Source organism: Chiloscyllium punctatum, chromosome 27 (genome assembly GCF_047496795.1).
Source record: "Chiloscyllium punctatum isolate Juve2018m chromosome 27, sChiPun1.3, whole genome shotgun sequence".
Classification (NCBI taxonomy): domain Eukaryota; kingdom Metazoa; phylum Chordata; class Chondrichthyes; order Orectolobiformes; family Hemiscylliidae; genus Chiloscyllium; species Chiloscyllium punctatum.
This window is the reverse complement of record NC_092765.1, coordinates 53,909,441-53,932,920: the sequence shown is the minus strand read 5'-3', so window position 1 is coordinate 53,932,920 and position 23,480 is coordinate 53,909,441.

Below are 23,480 nucleotides of genomic sequence, written 5' to 3'. Positions count from 1 at the left end.
CATTGATTTAATGACAAAAAGTGCATGTGCTAATTGAATGAGGGCCTCCAGCTTAAAGTTTTCACTTAATGAAACAAGCTGAAACAATTGAATCAGTCATTTATTTAAACTTCAATCATAGATTCAATGAATCAAACGGTAATCTTAGGTTCAATGAGACAGATCTAACGAACCTTTTTAGTGAAACATACTGCACACATTTATTGAATTTACAGACTGCACGTGTTAACTCAAAGAGTAGAGCTTCTCTTATTTATTCAATATGTCAAGCTTAACTCCTTCATTTAATATAACAAACTGCAATCCATCAATCATTGTGCCAAACTTCAATCATTGATTCAATGAATCAAACGTCATTCATTGATTGAATGAAGGAAACTTAACTTATTTATTTAGTGATTCCAAGAGCATGCATCCATTCAATGAATCAAACAGCACTCATTCATTACATGAAAATATCTGCACATGCTAATCGAATGAGTAGAGCTTTTGCCATTCATTCAATGATACTAGTTGCACGCTTTCTGTCAAAGAAACCAACTGCCTGCATTCATTTCATCAAGCAGATTGCACTTGTTAATTCAATGTGTAGAGCTTCTTTCATTCAGTCAACGTTTCCAGCTTATATCATGCATTCAATGCAACAAACTGCAGGTGTTCATTCAATGAGTACAGCTACTCTCATTTATTCGTTGCCCCTAGCTAAACGTTTTGTTTCAATGAAAAAGCCAGCACTTGTTCATTCAATGAGTAGAGCTTCACACATTGATTCAATACCACGAGTTCAAGGAATCGATTCAATGAAACAAACTGTACCCATTCATTTAATGATAAAAAGTGCATGTGTTAATGCAAAGGATACAGCTTCTCTCATTGATTCATTGTTTCGAGTTTAAAGTTTTCACTTAATGAAACAGGCTGAAACCAGTGAATCAGCCATTGATTTAAACTTCAAACAGTAATTCAATGAATCAATCGGCATTCTTAGATTTAATGAGACAGATGTAACTAACTTATGCAGTGAATCAAACCGCTCACATTCATTGAATGAAACACACTGCACGTCTTAAATCAAAGAGTAGAACTTCTCTTATTTATTCATTATGTCAAGCTTAACTCCTTCATTTAATATAACAAACTGCAATCATTGTGTCAAACCTCAATCATTGATTCAATGAATCAAACGTTATTCATTGATTCAATGAAAGAAACTTCACTCATTTACTTAGCGATTCCAACTGAATTCATCCATTCAATGAATAAAACAGCACTCATTCATTCCATGAAAAAATCTGCACATGCTAATCGAATAAGTAGAGCTTTGCCATTCATTTAATGAAACAAGTTGTATGCTTTCTGTTAAAGAAACCAACTGCATGCATTCATTTAATCAAACAGACTGCTCTCGTTAATTCAATGTGTGGAGCTTCTTTCATTCATTCAATTTTTAAGTTTATCTCATTCATTCAATGTAACAAACTGCAGGTGTTCATTCAATGAGTAGAGCTTCTCACATTGATTCAATACCACGAGTTTAAGGTTTCGATTCAATGAAACAAATTGCACCCATTGATTTAATGACAAAAAGTGCATGTGCTAATTGAATGAGGGCCTCCTGCTTAAAGTTTTCACTTAATGAAACAAGCTGAAACAATTGAATCAGTCATTTATTTAAACTTCAATCATAGATTCAATGAATCAAACGGTAATCTTAAGTTCAATGAGACAGATCTAACGAACCTTTTTAGTGAAACATACTGCACACATTTATTGAATTTACAGGCTGCACGTGTTAACTCAAAGAGTAGAGCTTCTCTTATTTATTCAATATGTCAAGCTTAACTCCTTCATTTAATATAACAAACTGCAATCATTCAATCATTGTGCCAAACTTCAATCATTGATTCAATGAATCAAACGTCATTCATTGATTGAATGAACGAAACTTAACTTATTTATTTAGTGATTCCAAGAGCATGCATCCATTCAATGAATCAAACAGCACTCATTCATTCCATGAAAATATCTGCACATGCTAATCGAATGAGTAGAGCTTTTGCCATTCATTCAATGATACTAGTTGCACGCTTTCTGTCAAAGAAACCAACTGCCTGCATTCATTTCATCAAGCAGATTGCACTTGTTAATTCAATGTGTAGAGCTTCTTTCATTCAGTCAACGTTTCCAGCTTATATCATGTAATCAATGCAACAAACTGCAGGTGTTCATTCAATGAGTACAGCTACTCTCATTTATTCGTTGCCCCTAGCTAAACATTTTGTTTCAATGAAAAAGCCAGCACTTGTTCATTCAATGAGTAGAGCTTCACACATTGATTCAATACCACGAGTTCAAGGAATCGATTCAATGAAACAAACTGTACCCATTCATTTAATGATAAAAAGTGCATGTGTTAATTCAAAGGATACAGCTTCTCTCATTGATTCATTGTTTCGAGTTTAAAGTTTTCACTTAATGAAACAAGCTGAAACCAGTGAATCAGCCATTGATTTAAACTTCAAACAGTAATTCAATGAATCAATCGGCATTCTTAGATTTAATGAGACAGATGTAACTAACTTATGCAGTGAATCAAACCGCTCACATTCATTGAATGAAAAAGACTGCACGTCTTAATTCAAAAAGTAGATCTTCTCTTTTTTATTCATTATGTCAAGCTTAACTCCTTCATTTAATGTAACAAACTGCAAACATTCAATCATTGTGTCAAACCTCAATCATTGATTCAATGAATCAAACCTTATTCATTGATTCAATGAAAGAAATTTCACTCATTTACTTAGTGATTCTAAAAGCATTCATCCATTCAATGAATCAAACAGCAATCATTCATTTCATGAAAAAAGCTGCACATGCTGATCGAATAAGTAGAGCTTTGCCATTCATTTAATGAAACAAGTTGGATGCTTTCTGTCAAAGAAACCGACTGCATGCATTCACTTAATCAAACAGACTGCACTCGTTAATTCAATGTGTAGAGCTTCTTTCATTCATTCAACTTTTTAAGCTTATCTCATTCATTCAACGCAACAAACTGCAGGTGTTCATTCAATGAGTACAGCTTCTCTCAATTATTCAGTGCCTCGAGCTAAACGTTTTGTTTCAATGAAAAAGCCTGAAATTGTTCATTCAATGAGTAGAGCTTCACACATTGATTCAATACCACGAGTTCAAGGAATCGATTCAATTAAACAAACTACACCCATTCATTTAATGATAAAAAGTGCATGTGCTAATTCAATGAGTACAGCTTCTCTCATTGATTCATTTTTTCGAGTTTAAAGTTTTCGTTTAATGAAACAAGCTGAAACCAGTGAATCAGCCATTGATTTAAACTTCAAGCAGTAATTCAATGAATCAATCGGCATTCTTAGATTTTATAAGACACATGTAACTAACTTATGCAGTGAATCAAACCGCTCACATTCATTGAATGAAACACACTGCACGTCTTAAATCAAAGAGTAGAACTTCTCTTATTTATTCATTATGTCAAGCTTAACTCCTTCATTTAATATAACAAACTGCAATCATTGTGTCAAACCTCAATCATTGATTCAATGAATCAAACGTTATTCATTGATTCAATGAAAGAAACTTCACTCATTTACTTAGCGATTCCAACTGAATTCATCCATTCAATGAATAAAACAGCACTCATTCATTCCATGAAAAAATCTGCACATGCTAATCGAATAAGTAGAGCTTTGCCATTCATTTAATGAAACAAGTTGTATGCTTTCTGTTAAAGAAACCAACTGCATGCATTCATTTAATCAAACAGACTGCTCTCGTTAATTCAATGTGTGGAGCTTCTTTCATTCATTCAATTTTTAAGTTTATCTCATTCATTGAATGTAACAAACTGCAGGTGTTCATTCAATGAGTAGAGCTTCTCACATTGATTCAATACCACGAGTTTAAGGTTTCGATTCAATGAAACAAATTGCACCCATTGATTTAATGACAAAAAGTGCATGTGCTAATTGAATGAGGGCCTCCAGCTTAAAGTTTTCACTTAATGAAACAAGCTGAAACAATTGAATCAGTCATTTATTTAAACTTCAATCATAGATTCAATGAATCAAACGGTAATCTTAGGTTCAATGAGACAGATCTAACGAACCTTTTTAGTGAAACATACTGCACACATTTATTGAATTTACAGACTGCACGTGTTAACTCAAAGAGTACAGCTTCTCTTATTTATTCAATATGTCAAGCTTAACTCCTTCATTTAATATAACAAACTGCAATCCATCAATCATTGTGCCAAACTTCAATCATTGATTCAATGAATCAAACGTCATTCATTGATTGAATGAACGAAACTTAACTTATTTATTTAGTGATTCCAAGAGCATGCATCCATTCAATGAATCAAACAGCACTCATTCATTCCATGAAAATATCTGCACATGCTAATCGAATGAGTAGAGCTTTTGCCATTCATTCAATGATACTAGTTGCACGCTTTCTGTCAAAGAAACCAACTGCCTGCATTCATTTCATCAAGCAGATTGCACTTGTTAATTCAATGTGTAGAGCTTCTTTCATTCAGTCAACGTTTCCAGCTTATATCATGCATTCAATGCAACAAACTGCAGGTGTTCATTCAATGAGTACAGCTACTCTCATTTATTCGTTGCCCCTAGCTAAACGTTTTGTTTCAATGAAAAAGCCAGCACTTGTTCATTCAATGAGTAGAGCTTCACACATTGATTCAATACCACGAGTTCAAGGAATCGATTCAATGAAACAAACTGTACCCATTCATTTAATGATAAAAAGTGCATGTGTTAATTCAAAGAGCACAGCTTCTCTCATTGATTCATTGTTTCGAGTTTAAAGTGTTCACTTAATGAAACAAGCTGAAACCAGTGAATCAGCCATTGATTTAAACTTCAAACAGTAATTCAATGAATCAATCGGCATTCTTAGATTTAATGAGACAGATGTAACTAACTTATGCAGTGAATCAAACCGCTCACATTCATTGAATGAAAAAGACTGCACGTCATAATTCAAAAAGTAGATCTTCTCTTTTTTATTCATTATGTCAAGCTTAACTCCTTCATTTAATGTAACAAACTGCAAACATTCAATCATTGTGTCAAACCTCAATCATTGATTCAATGAATCAAACCTTATTCATTGATTCAATGAAAGAAACTTCACTCATTTACTTAGTGATTCTAAAAGCATTCATCCATTCAATGAATCAAACAGCACTCATTCATTTCATGAAAAAAGCTGCACATGCCAATCGAATAAGTAGAGCTTTGCCATTCATTTAATGAAACAAGTTGGACGCTTTCTGTCAAAGAAACCGACTGCATGCATTCATTTAATCAAACAGACTGCACTCGTTAATTCAATGTGTAGAGCTTCTTTCATTCATTCAACTTTTTAAGCTTATCTCATTCATTCAATGCAACAAACTGCAGGTGTTCATTCAATGAGTACAGCTTCTCTCAATTATTCAGTGCCTCGAGCTAAACGTTTTGTTTCAATGAAAAAGCCTGAAATTGTTCATTCAATGAGTAGAGCTTCACACATTGATTCAATACCACGAGTTCAAGGAATCGATTCAATTAAACAAACTACACCCATTCATTTAATGATAAAAAGTGCATGTGCTAATTCAATGAGTACAGCTTCTCTCATTGATTCATTGTTTCGAGTTTAAAGTTTTCACTTAATGAAACAAGCTGAAACCAGTGAATCAGCCATTGATTTAAACTTCAAGCAGTAATTCAATGAATCAATCGGCATTCTTAGATTTTATAAGACACATGTCACTAACTTATGCAGTGAATCAAACCGCTCACATTCATTGAATGAAACACACTGCACGTCTTAAATCAAAGAGTAGAACTTCTCTTATTTATTCATTATGTCAAGCGTAACTCCTTCATTTAATATAACAAACTGCAATCATTGTGTCAAACCTCAATCATTGATTCAATGAATCAAACGTTATTCATTGATTCAATAAAAGAAACTTCACTCATTTACTTAGCGATTCCAACTGAATTCATCCATTCAATGAATAAAACAGCACTCATTCATTCCATGAAAAAATCTGCACATGCTAATCGAATAAGTAGAGCTTTGCCATTCATTTAATGAAACGAGTTGTATGCTTTCTGTTAAAGAAACCAACTGCATGCATTCATTTAATCAAACAGACTGCTCTCGTTAATTCAATGTGTGTAGCTTCTTTCATTCATTCAATTTTTAAGTTTATCTCATTCATTCAATGTAACAAACTGCAGGTGTTCATTCAATGAGTAGAGCTTCTCACATTGATTCAATACCACGAGTTTAAGGTTTCGATTCAATGAAACAAATTGCACCCATTGATTTAATGACAAAAAGTGCATGTGCTAATTGAATGAGGGCCTCCAGCTTAAAGTTTTCACTTAATGAAACAAGCTGAAACAATTGAATCAGTCATTTATTTAAACTTCAATCATAGATTCAATGAATCAAACGGTAATCTTAGGTTCAATGAGACAGATCTAACGAACCTTTTTAGTGAAACATACTGCACACATTTATTGAATTTACAGACTGCACGTGTTAACTCAAAGAGTAGAACTTCTCTTATTTATTCAATATGTCAAGCTTAACTCCTTCATTTAATATAACAAACTGCAATCCATCAATCATTGTGCCAAACTTCAATCATTGATTCAATGAATCAAACGTCATTCATTGATTGAATGAACGAAACTTAACTTATTTATTTAGTGATTCCAAGAGCATGCATCCATTCAATGAATCAAACAGCACTCATTCATTCCATGAAAATATCTGCACATGCTAATCGAATGAGTAGAGCTTTTGCCATTCATTCAATGATACTAGTTGCACGCTTTCTGTCAAAGAAACCAACTGCCTGCATTCATTTCATCAAGCAGATTGCACTTGTTAATTCAATGTGTAGAGCTTCTTTCATTCAGTCAACGTTTCCAGCTTATATCATGCATTCAATGCAACAAACTGCAGGTGTTCATTCAATGAGTACAGCTACTCTCATTTATTCGTTGCCCCTAGCTAAACGTTTTGTTTCAATGAAAAAGCCTGCACTTGTTTATTCAATGAGTAGAGCATCACACATTGATTCAATACCACGAGTTCAAGGAATCGATTCAATGAAACAAACTGTACCCATTCATTTAATGATAAAAAGTGCATGTGCTAATTCAAAGAGTACAGCTTCTCTCATTGATTCATTGTTTCGAGTTTAAAGTTTTCACTTAATGAAACAAGCTGAAACCAGTGAATCAGCCAATGATTTAAACTTCAAACAGTAATTCAATGAGTCAATCGGCATTCTTAGATTTAATGAGACAGATGTAACTAACTTATGCAGTGAATCAAACCGCTCACATTCATTGAATGAAAAAGACTGCACGTCTTAATTCAAAAAGTAGATCTTCACTTTTTTATTCATTATGTCATGCTTAACTCCTTCATTTAATGTAACAAACTGCAAACATTCAATCATTGTGTCAAACCTCAATCATTGATTCAATGAATCAAACCTTATTCATTGATTCAATGAAAGAAACTTCACTCATTTACTTAGTGATTCTAACAGCATTCATCCATTCAATGAATCAAACAGCACTCATTCATTTCATGAAAAAAGCTGCACATGCTAATCGAATAAGTAGAGCTTTGCCATTCATTTAATGAAACAAGTTGGACGCTTTCTGTCAAAGAAACCGACTGCATGCTTTCATTTAATCAAACAGACTGCACTCGTTAATTCAATGTGTAGAGCTTCTTTCATTCATTCAACTTTTTAAGCTTATCTCATTCATTCAATGCAACAAACTGCAGGTGTTCATTCAATGAGTACAGCTTCTCTCAATTATTCAGTGCCTCGAGCTAAACGTTTTGTTTCAATGATAAAGCCTGAACTTGTTAATTCAATGAGTAGACTTCACACATTGATTCAATACCACGAGTTCAAGGAATCGATTCAATTAAACAAACTACACCCATTCATTTAATGATAAAAAGTGCATGTGCTAATTCAATGAGTACAGCTTCTCTCATTGATTCACCGTTTCGAGTTTCAAGTTTTCATTTAATGAAACAAGCTGAAACCAGTGAATCAGCCATTGATTTAAACTTCAAGCAGTAATTCAATGAATCAATCGGCATTCTTAGATTTTATAAGACACATGTAACTAACTTATGCAGTGAATCAAACCGCTCACATTCATTGAATGAAACAGACTGCACGTCTTAAATCAAAGAGTAGAACTTCTCTTATTTATTCATTATGTCAAGCTTAACTCCTTCATTTAATATAACAAACTGCAATCATTGTGTCAAACCTCAATCATTGATTCAATGAATCAAACGTTATTCATTGATTCAATGAAAGAAACTTCACTCATTTACTTAGCGATTCCAACTGAATTCATCCATTCAATGAATAAAACAGCACTCATTCATTCCATGAAAAAATCTGCACATGCTAATCGAATAAGTAGAGCTTTGCCATTCATTTAATGAAACAAGTTGTATGCTTTCTGTTAAAGAAACCAACTGCATGCATTCATTTAATCAAACAGACTGCTCTCGTTAATTCAATGTGTGGAGCTTCTTTCATTCATTCAATTTTTAAGTTTATCTCATTCATTCAATGTAACAAACTGCAGGTGTACATTCAATGAGTAGAGCTTCTCATATTGATTCAATACCACGAGTTTAAGGTTTCGATTCAATGAAACAAATTGCACCCATTGATTTAATGACAAAAAGTGCATGTGCTAATTGAATGAGGGTCTCCAGCTTAAAGTTATCACTTAATGAAACAAGCTGAAACAATTGAATCAGTCATTTATTTAAACTTCAATCATAGATTCAATGAATCAAACGGTAATCTTAGGTTCAATGAGACAGATCTAACGAACCTTTTTAGTGAAACATACTGCACACATTTTATGAATTTACAGACTGCACGTGTTAACTCAAAGAGTAGAGCTTCTCTTATTTATTCAATATGTCAAGCTTAACTCCTTCATTTAATATAACAAACTGCAATCCATCAATCATTTTGCCAAACTTCAATCATTGATTCAATGAATCAAACGTCATTCATTGATTGAATGAAGGAAACTTAACTTATTTATTTAGTGATTCCAAGAGCATGCATCCATTCAATGAATCAAACAGCACTCATTCATTCCATGAAAATATCTGCACATGCTAATCGAATGAGAAGAGCTTTTGCCATTCATTCAATGATACTAGTTGCACGCTTTCTGTCAAAGAAACCAACTGCCTGCATTCATTTCATCAAGCAGATTGCACTTGTTAATTCAATGTGTAGAGCTTCTTTCATTCAGTCAACGTTTCCAGCTTATATCATGCATTCAATGCAACAAACTGCAGGTGTTCATTCAATGAGTACAGCTACTCTCATTTATTCGTTGCCCCTAGCTAAACGTTTTGTTTCAATGAAAAAAGCCAGCACTTGTTCATTCAATGAGTAGAGCTTCACACATTGATTCAATACCACGAGTTCAAGGAATCGATTCAATGAAACAAACTGTACCCATTCATTTAATGATAAAAAGTGCATGTGTTAATTCAAAGAGCACAGCTTCTCTCATTGATTCATTGTTTCGAGTTTAAAGTTTTCACTTAATGAAACAAGCTGAAACCAGTGAATCAGCCATTGATTTAAACTTCAAACAGTAATTCAATGAATCAATCGGCATTCTTTGATTTAATGAGACAGATGTAACTAACTTATGCAGTGAATCAAACCGCTCACATTCATTGAATGAAAAAGACTGCACGTCTTAATTCAAAAAGTAGATCTTCTCTTTTTTATTCATTATGTCAAGCTTAACCCCTTCATTTAATGTAACAAACTGCAAACATTCAATCATTGTGTCAAACCTCAATCATTGATTCAATGAATCAAGCCTTATTCATTGATTCAATGAAAGAAACTTCACTCATTTACTTAGTGATTCTAAAAGCATTCATCCATTCAATGAATCAAACAGCACTCATTCATTTCATGAAAAAAACTGCACATGCTAATCGAATAAGTAGAGCTTTGCCATTCATTTAATGAATCAAGTTGGACGCTTTCTGTCAAAGAAACCGACTGCATGCATTCATTTAATCAAACAGACTGCACTCGTTAATTCAATGTGTAGAGCTTCTTTCATTCTTTCAACTTTTTAAGCTTATCTCATTCATTCAATGCAACAAACTGCAGGTGTTCATTCAATGAGTACAGCTACTCTCATTTATTCGTTGCCCCTAGCTAAACGTTTTGTTTCAATGAAAAAGCCAGCACTTGTTCATTCAATGAGTAGAGCTTCACACATTGATTCAATACCACGAGTTCAAGGAATCGATTCAATGAAACAAACTGTACCCATTCATTTAATGATAAAATGTGCATGTGTTAATTCAAAGAGTACAGCTTCTCTCATTGATCATTGTTTCGAGTTTAAAGTTTTCACTTAATGAAACAAGCTGAAACCAGTGAATCAGCCATTGATTTAAACTTCAAACAGTAATTCAATGAATCAATCGGCATTCTTAGATTTAATGAGACAGAGTTAACTAACTTATGCAGTGAATCAAACCGCTCACATTCATTGAATGAAAAAGACTGCACGTCATAATTCAAAAAGTAGACCTTCTCTTTTTTATTCATTATGTCAAGCTTAACTCCTTCATTTAATGTAACAAACTGCAAACATTCAATCATTGTGTCAAACCTCAATCATTGATTCAATGAATCAAACCTTATTCATTGATTCAATGAAAGAAACTTCACTCATTTACTTAGTGATTCTAACAGCATTCATCCATTCAATGAATCAAACAGCACTCATTCATTTCATGAAAAAAGCTGCACATGCTAATCGAATAAGTAGAGCTTTGCCATTCATTTAATGAAACAAGTTGGACGCTTTCTGTCAAAGAAACCGACTGCATGCATTCATTTAAACAAACAGACTGCTCTCGTTAATTCAATGTGTAGAGCTTCTTTCATTCATTCAACTTTTTAAACTTATCTCATTCATTCAATGCAACAAACTGCAGGTGTTCATTCAATGAGTACAGCTTCTCTCAATTATTCAGTGCCTCGAGCTAAACGTTTTGTTTCAATGAAAAAGCCTGAACTTGTTAATTCAATGAGTAGAGCTTCACACATTGATTCAATACCACGAGTTCAAGGAATAGATTCAATGAAACAAACTGCACCCATTCATTTAATGATAAAAAGTGCATGTGCTAATTCAATGAGTACAGCTTCTCTCATTGATTCATTTTTTCGAGTTTAAAGTTTTCATTTAATGAAACAAGCTGAAACCAGTGAATCAGCCATTGATTTAAACTTCAAGCAGTAATTCAATGAATCAATCGGCATTCTTAGATTTTATAAGACACATGTAACTAACTTATGCAGTGAATCAAACCGCTCACATTCATTGAATGAAACAGACTGCACGTCTTAAATCAAAGAGTAGAACTTCTCTTATTTATTCATTATGTCAAGCTTAACTCCTTCATTTAATATAACAAACTGCAATCATTGTGTCAAACCTCAATCATTGATTCAATGAATCAAACCTTATTCATTGATTCAATGAAAGAAACTTCACTCATTTACTTAGCGATTCCAACTGAATTCATCCATTCAATGAATAAAACAGCACTCATTCATTCCATGAAAAAATCTGCACATGCTAATCGAATAAGTAGAGCTTTGCCATTCATTTAATGAAACAAGTTGTATGCTTTCTGTTAAAGAAACCAACTGCATGCATTCATTTAATCAAACAGACTGCTCTCGTTAATTCAATGTGTGGAGCTTCTTTCATTCATCCAATTTTTAAGTTTATCTCATTCATTGAATGTAACAAACTGCAGGTGTTCATTCAATGAGTAGAGCTTCTCACATTGATTCAATACCACGAGTTTAAGGTTTCGATTCAATGAAACAAATTGCACCCATTGATTTAATGACAAAAAGTGCATGTGCTAATTGAATGAGGGCCTCCAGCTTAAAGTTTTCACTTAATGAAACAAGCTGAAACAATTGAATCAGTCATTTATTTAAACTTCAATCATAGATTCAATGAATCAAACGGTAATCTTAAGTTCAATGAGACAGATCTAACGAACCTTTTTAGTGAAACATACTGCACACATTTATTGAATTTACAGACTGCACGTGTTAACTCAAAGAGTAGAGCTTCTCTTATTTATTCAATATGTCAAGCTTAACTCCTTCATTTAATATAACAAACTGCAATCCATCAATCATTGTGCCAAACTTCAATCATTGATTCAATGAATCAAACGTCATTCATTGATTGAATGAACGAAACTTAACTTATTTATTTAGTGATTCCAAGAGCATGCATCCATTCAATGAATGAAACAGCACTCATTCATTCCATGAAAATATCTGCACATGCTAATCGAATGAGTAGAGCTTTTGCCATTCATTCAATGATACTAGTTGCACGCTTTCTGTCAAAGAAACCAACTGCCTGCATTCATTTCATCAAGCAGATTGCACTTGTTAATTCAATGTGTAGAGCTTCTTTCATTCAGTCAACGTTTCCAGCTTATATCATGCATTCAATGCAACAAACTGCAGGTGTTCATTCAATGAGTACAGCTACTCTCATTTATTCGTTGCCCCTAGCTAAACGTTTTGTTTCAATGAAAAAGCCTGCACTTGTTCATTCAATGAGTAGAGCTTCACACATTGATTCAATACCACGAGTTCAAGGAATCGATTCAATTAAACAAACTACACCCATTCATTTAATGATAAAAAGTGCATGTGTTAATTCAAAGAGTACAGCTTCTCTCATTGATTCATTGTTTCGAGTTTAAAGTTTTCACTTAATGAAACAAGCTGAAACCAGTGAATCAGCCATTGATTTAAACTTCAAACAGTAATTCAATGAATCAATCGGCATTCTTAGATTTAATGAGACAGAGTTAACTAACTTATGCTGTGAATCAAACCGCTCACATTCATTGAATGAAAAAGACTGCACGTCTTAATTCAAAAAGTAGATCTTCTCTTTTTTATTCATTATGTCAAGCTTAACTCCTTCATTTAATGTAACAAACTGCAAACATTCAATCATTGTGTCAAACCTCAATCATTGATTCAATGAATCAAACCTTATTCATTGATTCAATGAAAGAAACTTCACTCATTTACTTAGTGATTCTAAAAGCATTCATCCATTCAATGAATCAAACAGCACTCATTCATTTCATGAAAAAAGCTGCACATGCTGATCGAATAAGTAGAGCTTTGCCATTCATTTAATGAAACAAGTTGCACGCTTTCTGTCAAAGAAACCGACTGCATGCATTCATTTAAACAAACAGACTGCTCTCGTTTATTCAATGTGTAGAGCTTCTTTCATTCATTCAACTTTTTAAGCTTATCTCATTCATTCAACGCAACAAACTGCAGGTGTTCATTCAATGAGTACAGCTTCTCTCAATTATTCAGTGCCTCGAGCTAAACGTTTTGTTTCAATGAAAAAGCCTGAACTTGTTAATTCAATGAGTAGAGCTTCACACATTGATTCAATACCACGAGTTCAAGGAATAGATTCAATGAAACAAACTGCACCCATTCATTAAATGATAAAAAGTGCATGTGCTAATTCAATGAGTACAGCTTCTCTCATTGATTCATCCTTTCGAGTTTAAAGTTTTCATTTAATGAAACAAGCTGAAACCAGTGAATCAGCCATTGATTTAAACTTCAAGCAGTAATTCAATGAATCAATCGGCATTCTTAGATTTTATAAGACAGATGTAACTAACTTATGCAGTGAATCAAACCGCTCACATTCATTGAATGAAACAGACTGCACGTCTTAAATCAAAGAGTAGAACTTCTCTTATTTATTCATTATGTCAAGCTTAACTCCTTCATTTAATATAACAAACTGCAATCATTCTGTCAAACTTCAATCATTGATTCAATGAATCAAACGTTATTCATTGATTCAATGAAAGAAACTTCACTCATTTACTTAGCGATTCCAACTGAATTCATCCATTCAATGAATAAAACAGCACTCATTCATTCCATGAAAAAATCTGCACATGCTAATCGAATAAGTAGAGCTTTGCCATTCATTTAATGAAACAAGTTGTATGCTTTCTGTTAAAGAAACCAACTGCATGCATTCATTTCATCAAACAGACTGCTCTCGTTAATTCAATGTGTGTAGCTTCTTTCATTCATTCAATTTTTAAGTTTATCTCATTCATTCAATGTAACAAACTGCAGGTGTTCATTCAATGAGTAGAGCTTCTCACATTGATTCAATACCACGAGTTTAAGGTTTCGATTCAATGAAACAAATTGCACCCATTGATTTAATGACAAAAAGTGCATGTGCTAATTGAATGAGGGCCTCCAGCTTAAAGTTTTCACTTAATGAAACAAGCTGAAACAATTGAATCAGTCATTTATTTAAACTTCAATCATAGATTCAATGAATCAAACGGTAATCTTAAGTTCAATGAGACAGATCTAACGAACCTTTTTAGTGAAACATACTGCACACATTTATTGAATTTACAGACTGCACGTGTTAACTCAAAGAGTAGAGCTTCTCTTATTTATTCAATATGTCAAGCTTAACTCCTTCATTTAATATAACAAACTGCAATCATTCAATCATTGTGCCAAACTTCAATCATCGATTCAATGAATCAAACGTCATTCATTGATTGAATGAACGAAACTTAACTTATTTATTTAGTGATTCCAAGAGCATGCATCCATTCAATGAATCAAACAGCACTCATTCATTCCATGAAAATATCTGCACATGCTAATCGAATGAGTAGAGCTTTTGCCATACATTCAATGATACTAGTTGCACGCTTCCTGTCAAAGAAACCAACTGCCTGCATTCATTTCATCAAGCAGATTGCACTTGTTAATTCAATGTGTAGAGCTTCTTTCATTCAGTCAACGTTTCCAGCTTATATCATGCATTCAATGCAACAAACTGCAGGTGTTCATTCAATGAGTACAGCTACTCTCATTTATTCGTTGCCCCTAGCTAAACGTTTTGTTTCAATGAAAAAGCCTGCACTTGTTCATTCAATGAGTAGAGCTTCACACATTGATTCAATACCACGAGTTCAAGGAATCGATTCAATGAAACAAACTACACCCATTCATTTAATGATAAAAAGTGCATGTGTTAATTCAAAGAGTACAGCTTCTCTCATTGATTCATTGTTTCGAGTTTAAAGTTTTCACTTAATGAAACAAGCTGAAACCAGTGAATCAGCCATTGATTTAAACTTCAAACAGTAATTCAATGAATCAATCGGCATTCTTAGATTTAATGAGACAGATGTAACTAACTTATGCAGTGAATCAAACCGCTCACATTCATTGAATGAAAAAGACTGCACGTCATAATTCAAAAAGTAGATCTTCTCTTTTTTATTCATTATGTCAAGCTTAACTCCTTCATTTAATGTAACAAACTGCAAACATTCAATCATTGTGTCAAACCTCAATCATTGATTCAATGAATCAAACCTTATTCATTGATTCAATGAAAGAAACTTCACTCATTTACTTAGTGATTCTAACAGCATTCATCCATTCAATGAATCAAACAGCACTCATTCATTTCATGAAAAAAGCTGCACATGCTAATCGAATAAGTAGAGCTTTGCCATTCATTTAATGAAACAAGTTGGACGCTTTCTGTCAAAGAAACCGACTGCATGCATTCATTTAATCAAACAGACTGCACTCGTTAATTCAATGTGTAGAGCTTCTTTCATTCATTCAACTTTTTAAGCTTATCTCATTCATTCAATGCAACAAACTGCAGGTATTCATTCAATGAGTACAGCTTCTCTCAATTATTCAGTGCCTCGAGCTAAACGTTTTGTTTCAATGAAAAAGCCTGAACTTTGTTAATTCAATGAGTAGAGCTTCACACATTGATTCAATACCACGAGTTCAAGGATTCGATTCAATTAAACAAACTACACCCATTCATTTAATGATAAAAAGTGCATGTGCTAATTCAATGAGTACAGCTTCTCTCATTGATTCATCGTTTCGAGTTTAAAGTTTTCATTCAATGAAACAAGCTGAAATCAGTGAATCAGCCATTGATTTAAACTTCAAGCAGTAATTCAATGAATCAATCGGCATTCTTAGATTTTATAAGACACATGTAACTAACTTATGCAGTGAATCAAACCGCTCACATTCATTGAATGAAACAGACTGCACGTCTTAAATCAAAGAGTAGAACTTCTCTTATTTATTCATTATGTCAAGCTTAACTCCTTCATTTAATATAACAAACTGCAATCATTGTGTCAAACCTCAATCATTGATTCAATGAATCAAACGTTATTCATTGATTCAATGAAAGAAACTTCACTCATTTACTTAGCGATTCCAACTGAATTCATCCATTCAATGAATAAAACAGCACTCATTCATTCCATGAAAAAATCTGCACATGCTAATCGAATAAGTAGAGCTTTGCCATTCATTTAATGAAACAAGTTGTATGCTTTCTGTTAAAGAAACCAACTGCATGCATTCATTTAATCAAACAGACTGCTCTCGTTAATTCAATGTGTGGAGCTTCTTTCATTCATTCAATTTTTAAGTTTATCTCATTCATTCAATGTAACAAACTGCAGGTGTTCATTCAATGAGTAGAGCTTCTCACATTGATTCAATACCACGAGTTTAAGGTTTCGATTCAATGAAACAAATTGCACCCATTGATTTAATGACAAAAAGTGCATGTGCTAATTGAATGAGGGCCTCCAGCTTAAAGTTTTCACTTAATGAAACAAGCTGAAACAATTGAATCAGTCATTTATTTAAACTTCAATCATAGATTCAATGAATCAAACGGTAATCTTAAGTTCAATGAGACAGATCTAACGAACCTTTTTAGTGAAACATACTGCACACATTTATAGAATTTACAGACTGCACGTGTTAACTCAAAGAGTAGAGCTTCTCTTATTTATTCAATATGTCAAGCTTAACTCCTTCATTTAATATAACAAACTGCAATCCATCAATCATTGTGCCAAACTTCAATCATTGATTCAATGAATCAAACGTCATTCATTGATTGAATGAACGAAACTTAACTTATTTATTTAGTGATTCCAAGAGCATGCATCCATTCAATGAATCAAACAGCACTCATTCATTCCATGAAAATATCTGCACATGCTAATCGAATGAGTAGAGCTTTTGCCATTCATTCAATGATACTAGTTGCACGCTTTCTGTCAAAGAAACCAACTGCCTGCATTCATTTCATCAAGCAGATTGCACTTGTTAATTCAATGTGTAGAGCTTCTTTCATTCAGTCAACGTTTCCAGCTTATATCATGCATTCAATGCAACAAACTGCAGGTGTTCATTCAATGAGTACAGCTACTCTCATTTATTCGTTGCCCCTAGCTAAACGTTTTGTTTCAATGAAAAAGCCTGCACTTGTTCATTCAATGAGTAGAGCTTCACACATTGATTCAATACCACGAGTTCAAGGAATCGATTCAATGAAACAAACTGTACCCATTCATTTAATGATAAAAAGTGCATGTGTTAATTCAAAGAGTACAGCTTCTCTCATTGATTCATTGTTTCGAGTTTAAAGTTTTCACTTAATGAAACAAGCTGAAACCAGTGAATCAGCCATTGATTTAAACTTCAAACAGTAATTCAATGAATCAATCGGCATTCTTAGATTTAATGAGACAGAGTTAACTAACTTATGCTGTGAATCAAACCGCTCACATTCATTGAATGAAAAAGACTGCACGTCTTAATTCAAAAAGTAGATCTTCTCTTTTTTATTCATTATGTCAAGCTTAACTCCTTCATTTAATGTAACAAACTGCAAACATTCAATCATTGTGTCAAACCTCAATCATTGATTCAATGAATCAAACCTTATTCATTGATTCAATGAAAGAAACTTCACTCATTTACTTAGTGATTCTAAAAGCATTCATCCATTCAATGAATCAAACAGCACTCATTCATTTCATGAAAAAAGCTGCACATGCTGATCGGATAAGTAGAGCTTTGCCATTCATTTAATGAAACAAGTTGCACGCTTTCTGTCAAAGAAACCGACTGCATGCATTCATTTAAACAAACAGACTGCTCTCGTTTATTCAATGTGTAGAGCTTATTTCATTCATTCAACTTTTTAAGCTTATCTCATTCATTCAACGCAACAAACTGCAGGTGTTCATTCAATGAGTACAGCTTCTCTCAATTATTCAGTGCCTCGAGCTAAACGTTTTGTTTCAATGAAAAAGCCTGAACTTGTTAATTCAATGAGTAGAGCTTCACACATTGATTCAATACCACGAGTTCAAGGAATAGATTCAATGAAACAAACTGCACCCATTCATTAAATGATAAAAAGTGCATGTGCTAATTCAATGAGTACAGCTTCTCTCATTGATTCATCCTTTCGAGTTTAAAGTTTTCATTTAATGAAACAAGCTGAAACCAGTGAATCAGCCATTGATTTAAACTTCAAGCAGTAATTCAATGAATCAATCGGCATTCTTAGATTTTATAAGACAGATGTAACTAACTTATGCAGTGAATCAAACCGCTCACATTCATTGAATGAAACAGACTGCACGTCTTAAATCAAAGAGTAGAACTTCTCTTATTTATTCATTATGTCAAGCTTAACTCCTTCATTTAATATAACAAACTGCAATCATTCTGTCAAACTTCAATCATTGATTCAATGAATCAAACGTTATTCATTGATTCAATGAAAGAAACTTCACTCATTTACTTAGCGATTCCAACTGAATTCATCCATTCAATGAATAAAACAGCACTCATTCATTCCATGAAAAAATCTGCACATGCTAATCGAATAAGTAGAGCTTTGCCATTCATTTAATGAAACAAGTTGTATGCTTTCTGTTAAAGAAACCAACTGCATGCATTCATTTCATCAAACAGACTGCTCTCGTTAATTCAATGTGTGTAGCTTCTTTCATTCATTCAATTTTTAAGTTTATCTCATTCATTCAATGTAACAAACTGCAGGTGTTCATTCAATGAGTAGAGCTTCTCACATTGATTCAATACCACGAGTTTAAGGTTTCGATTCAATGAAACAAATTGCACCCATTGATTTAATGACAAAAAGTGCATGTGCTAATTGAATGAGGGCCTCCAGCTTAAAGTTTTCACTTAATGAAACAAGCTGAAACAATTGAATCAGTCATTTATTTAAACTTCAATCATAGATTCAATGAATCAAACGGTAATCTTAAGTTCAATGAGACAGATCTAACGAACCTTTTTAGTGAAACATACTGCACACATTTATTGAATTTACAGACTGCACGTGTTAACTCAAAGAGTAGAGCTTCTCTTATTTATTCAATATGTCAAGCTTAACTCCTTCATTTAATATAACAAACTGCAATCATTCAATCATTGTGCCAAACTTCAATCATCGATTCAATGAATCAAACGTCATTCATTGATTGAATGAACGAAACTTAACTTATTTATTTAGTGATTCCAAGAGCATGCATCCATTCAATGAATCAAACAGCACTCATTCATTCCATGAAAATATCTGCACATGCTAATCGAATGAGTAGAGCTTTTGCCATACATTCAATGATACTAGTTGCACGCTTCCTGTCAAAGAAACCAACTGCCTGCATTCATTTCATCAAGCAGATTGCACTTGTTAATTCAATGTGTAGAGCTTCTTTCATTCAGTCAACGTTTCCAGCTTATATCATGCATTCAATGCAACAAACTGCAGGTGTTCATTCAATGAGTACAGCTACTCTCATTTATTCGTTGCCCCTAGCTAAACGTTTTGTTTCAATGAAAAAGCCTGCACTTGTTCATTCAATGAGTAGAGCTTCACACATTGATTCAATACCACGAGTTCAAGGAATCGATTCAATTAAACAAACTACACCCATTCATTTAATGATAAAAAGTGCATGTGTTAATTCAAAGAGTACAGCTTCTCTCATTGATTCATTGTTTCGAGTTTAAAGTTTTCACTTAATGAAACAAGCTGAAACCAGTGAATCAGCCATTGATTTAAACTTCAAACAGTAATTCAATGAATCAATCGGCATTCTTAGATTTAATGAGACAGATGTAACTAACTTATGCAGTGAATCAAACCGCTCACATTCATTGAATGAAAAAGACTGCACGTCATAATTCAAAAAGTAGATCTTCTCTTTTTTATTCATTATGTCAAGCTTAACTCCTTCATTTAATGTAACAAACTGCAAACATTCAATCATTGTGTCAAACCTCAATCATTGATTCAATGAATCAAACCTTATTCATTGATTCAATGAAAGAAACTTCACTCATTTACTTAGTGATTCTAACAGCATTCATCCATTCAATGAATCAAACAGCACTCATTCATTTCATGAAAAAAGCTGCACATGCTAATCGAATAAGTAGAGCTTTGCCATTCATTTAATGAAACAAGTTGGACGCTTTCTGTCAAAGAAACCGACTGCATGCATTCATTTAATCAAACAGACTGCACTCGTTAATTCAATGTGTAGAGCTTCTTTCATTCATTCAACTTTTTAAGCTTATCTCATTCATTCAATGCAACAAACTGCAGGTATTCATTCAATGAGTACAGCTTCTCTCAATTATTCAGTGCCTCGAGCTAAACGTTTTGTTTCAATGAAAAAGCCTGAACTTTGTTAATTCAATGAGTAGAGCTTCACACATTGATTCAATACCACGAGTTCAAGGATTCGATTCAATTAAACAAACTACACCCATTCATTTAATGATAAAAAGTGCATGTGCTAATTCAATGAGTACAGCTTCTCTCATTGATTCATCGTTTCGAGTTTAAAGTTTTCATTCAATGAAACAAGCTGAAATCAGTGAATCAGCCATTGATTTAAACTTCAAGCAGTAATTCAATGAATCAATCGGCATTCTTAGATTTTATAAGACACATGTAACTAACTTATGCAGTGAATCAAACCGCTCACATTCATTGAATGAAACAGACTGCACGTCTTAAATCAAAGAGTAGAACTTCTCTTATTTATTCATTATGTCAAGCTTAACTCCTTCATTTAATATAACAAACTGCAATCATTGTGTCAAACCTCAATCATTGATTCAATGAATCAAACGTTATTCATTGATTCAATGAAAGAAACTTCACTCATTTACTTAGCGATTCCAACTGAATTCATCCATTCAATGAATAAAACAGCACTCATTCATTCCATGAAAAAATCTGCACATGCTAATCGAATAAGTAGAGCTTTGCCATTCATTTAATGAAACAAGTTGTATGCTTTCTGTTAAAGAAACCAACTGCATGCATTCATTTAATCAAACAGACTGCTCTCGTTAATTCAATGTGTGGAGCTTCTTTCATTCATTCAATTTTTAAGTTTATCTCATTCATTCAATGTAACAAACTGCAGGTGTTCATTCAATGAGTAGAGCTTCTCACATTGATTCAATACCACGAGTTTAAGGTTTCGATTCAATGAAACAAATTGCACCCATTGATTTAATGACAAAAAGTGCATGTGCTAATTGAATGAGGGCCTCCAGCTTAAAGTTTTCACTTAATGAAACAAGCTGAAACAATTGAATCAGTCATTTATTTAAACTTCAATCATAGATTCAATGAATCAAACGGTAATCTTAAGTTCAATGAGACAGATCTAACGAACCTTTTTAGTGAAACATACTGCACACATTTATTGAATTTACAGACTGCACGTGTTAACTCAAAGAGTAGAGCTTCTCTTATTTATTCAATATGTCAAGCTTAACTCCTTCATTTAATATAACAAACTGCAATCATTCAATCATTGTGCCAAACTTCAATCATTGATTCAATGAATCAAACGTCATTCATTGATTGAATGAACGAAACTTAACTTATTTATTTAGTGATTCCAAGAGCATGCATCCATTCAATGAATCAAACAGCACTCATTCATTCCATGAAAATATCTGCACATGCTAATCGAATGAGTAGAGCTTTTGCCATTCATTCAATGATACTAGTTGCACGCTTTCTGTCAAAGAAACCAACTGCCTGCATTCATTTCATCAAGCAGATTGCACTTGTTAATTCAATGTGTAGAGCTTCTTTCATTCAGACAACGTTTCCAGCTTATATCATGCATTCAATGCAACAAACTGCAGGTGTTCATTCAATGAGTACAGCTACTCTCATTTATTCGTTGCCCCTAGCTAAACGTTTTGTTTCAATGAAAAAGCCAGCACTTGTTCATTCAATGAGTAGAGCTTCACACATTGATTCAATACCACGAGTTCAAGGAATCGATTCAATGAAACAAACTGTACCCATTCATTTAATGATAAAAAGTGCATGTGTTAATTCAAAGAGTACAGCTTCTCTCATTGATTCCTTGTTTCGAGTTTAAAGTTTTCACTTAATGAAACAAGCTGAAACCAGTGAATCAGCCATTGATTTAAACTTCAAACAGTAATTCAATGAATCAATCAGCATTCTTAGATTTAATGAGACAGATGTAACTAACTTATGCAGTGAATCAAACCGCTCACATTCATTGAATGAAAAAGACTGCACGTCTTAATTCAAAAAGTAGATCTTCTCCTTTTTATTCATTATGTCAAGCTTAACTCCTTCATTTAATGTAACAAACTGCAAACATTCAATCATTGTGTCAAACCTCAATCATTGATTCAATGAATCAAACCTTATTCATTGATTCAATAAAAGAAACTTCACTCATTTACTTAGTGATTCTAACAGCATTCATCCATTCAATGAATCAAACAGCACTCATTCATTTCATGAAAAAAGCTGCACATGCTGATCGAATAAGTAGAGCTTTGCCATTCATTTAATGAAACAAGTTGCACGCTTTCTGTCAAAGAATCCGACTGCATGCATTCATTTAAACAAACAGACTGCTCTCGTTTATTCAATGTGTAGAGCTTCTTTCATTCATTCATCTTTTTAAGCTTATCTCATTCATTCAACGCAACAAACTGCAGGTGTTCATTCAATGAGTACAGCTTCTCTCAATTATTCAGTGCCTCGAGCTAAACGTTTTGTTTCAATGAAAAAGCCTGAACTTGTTAATTCAATGAGTAGAGCTTCACACATTGATTCAATACCACGAGTTCAAGGAATAGATTCAATGAAACAAACTGCACCCATTCATTTAATGATAAAAAGTGCATGTGCTAATTCAATGAGTACAGCTTCTCTCATTGATTCATCCTTTCGAGTTTAAAGTTTTCATTTAATGAAACAAGCTGAAACCAGTGAATCAGCCATTGATTTAAACTTCAAGCAGTAATTCAATGAATCAAT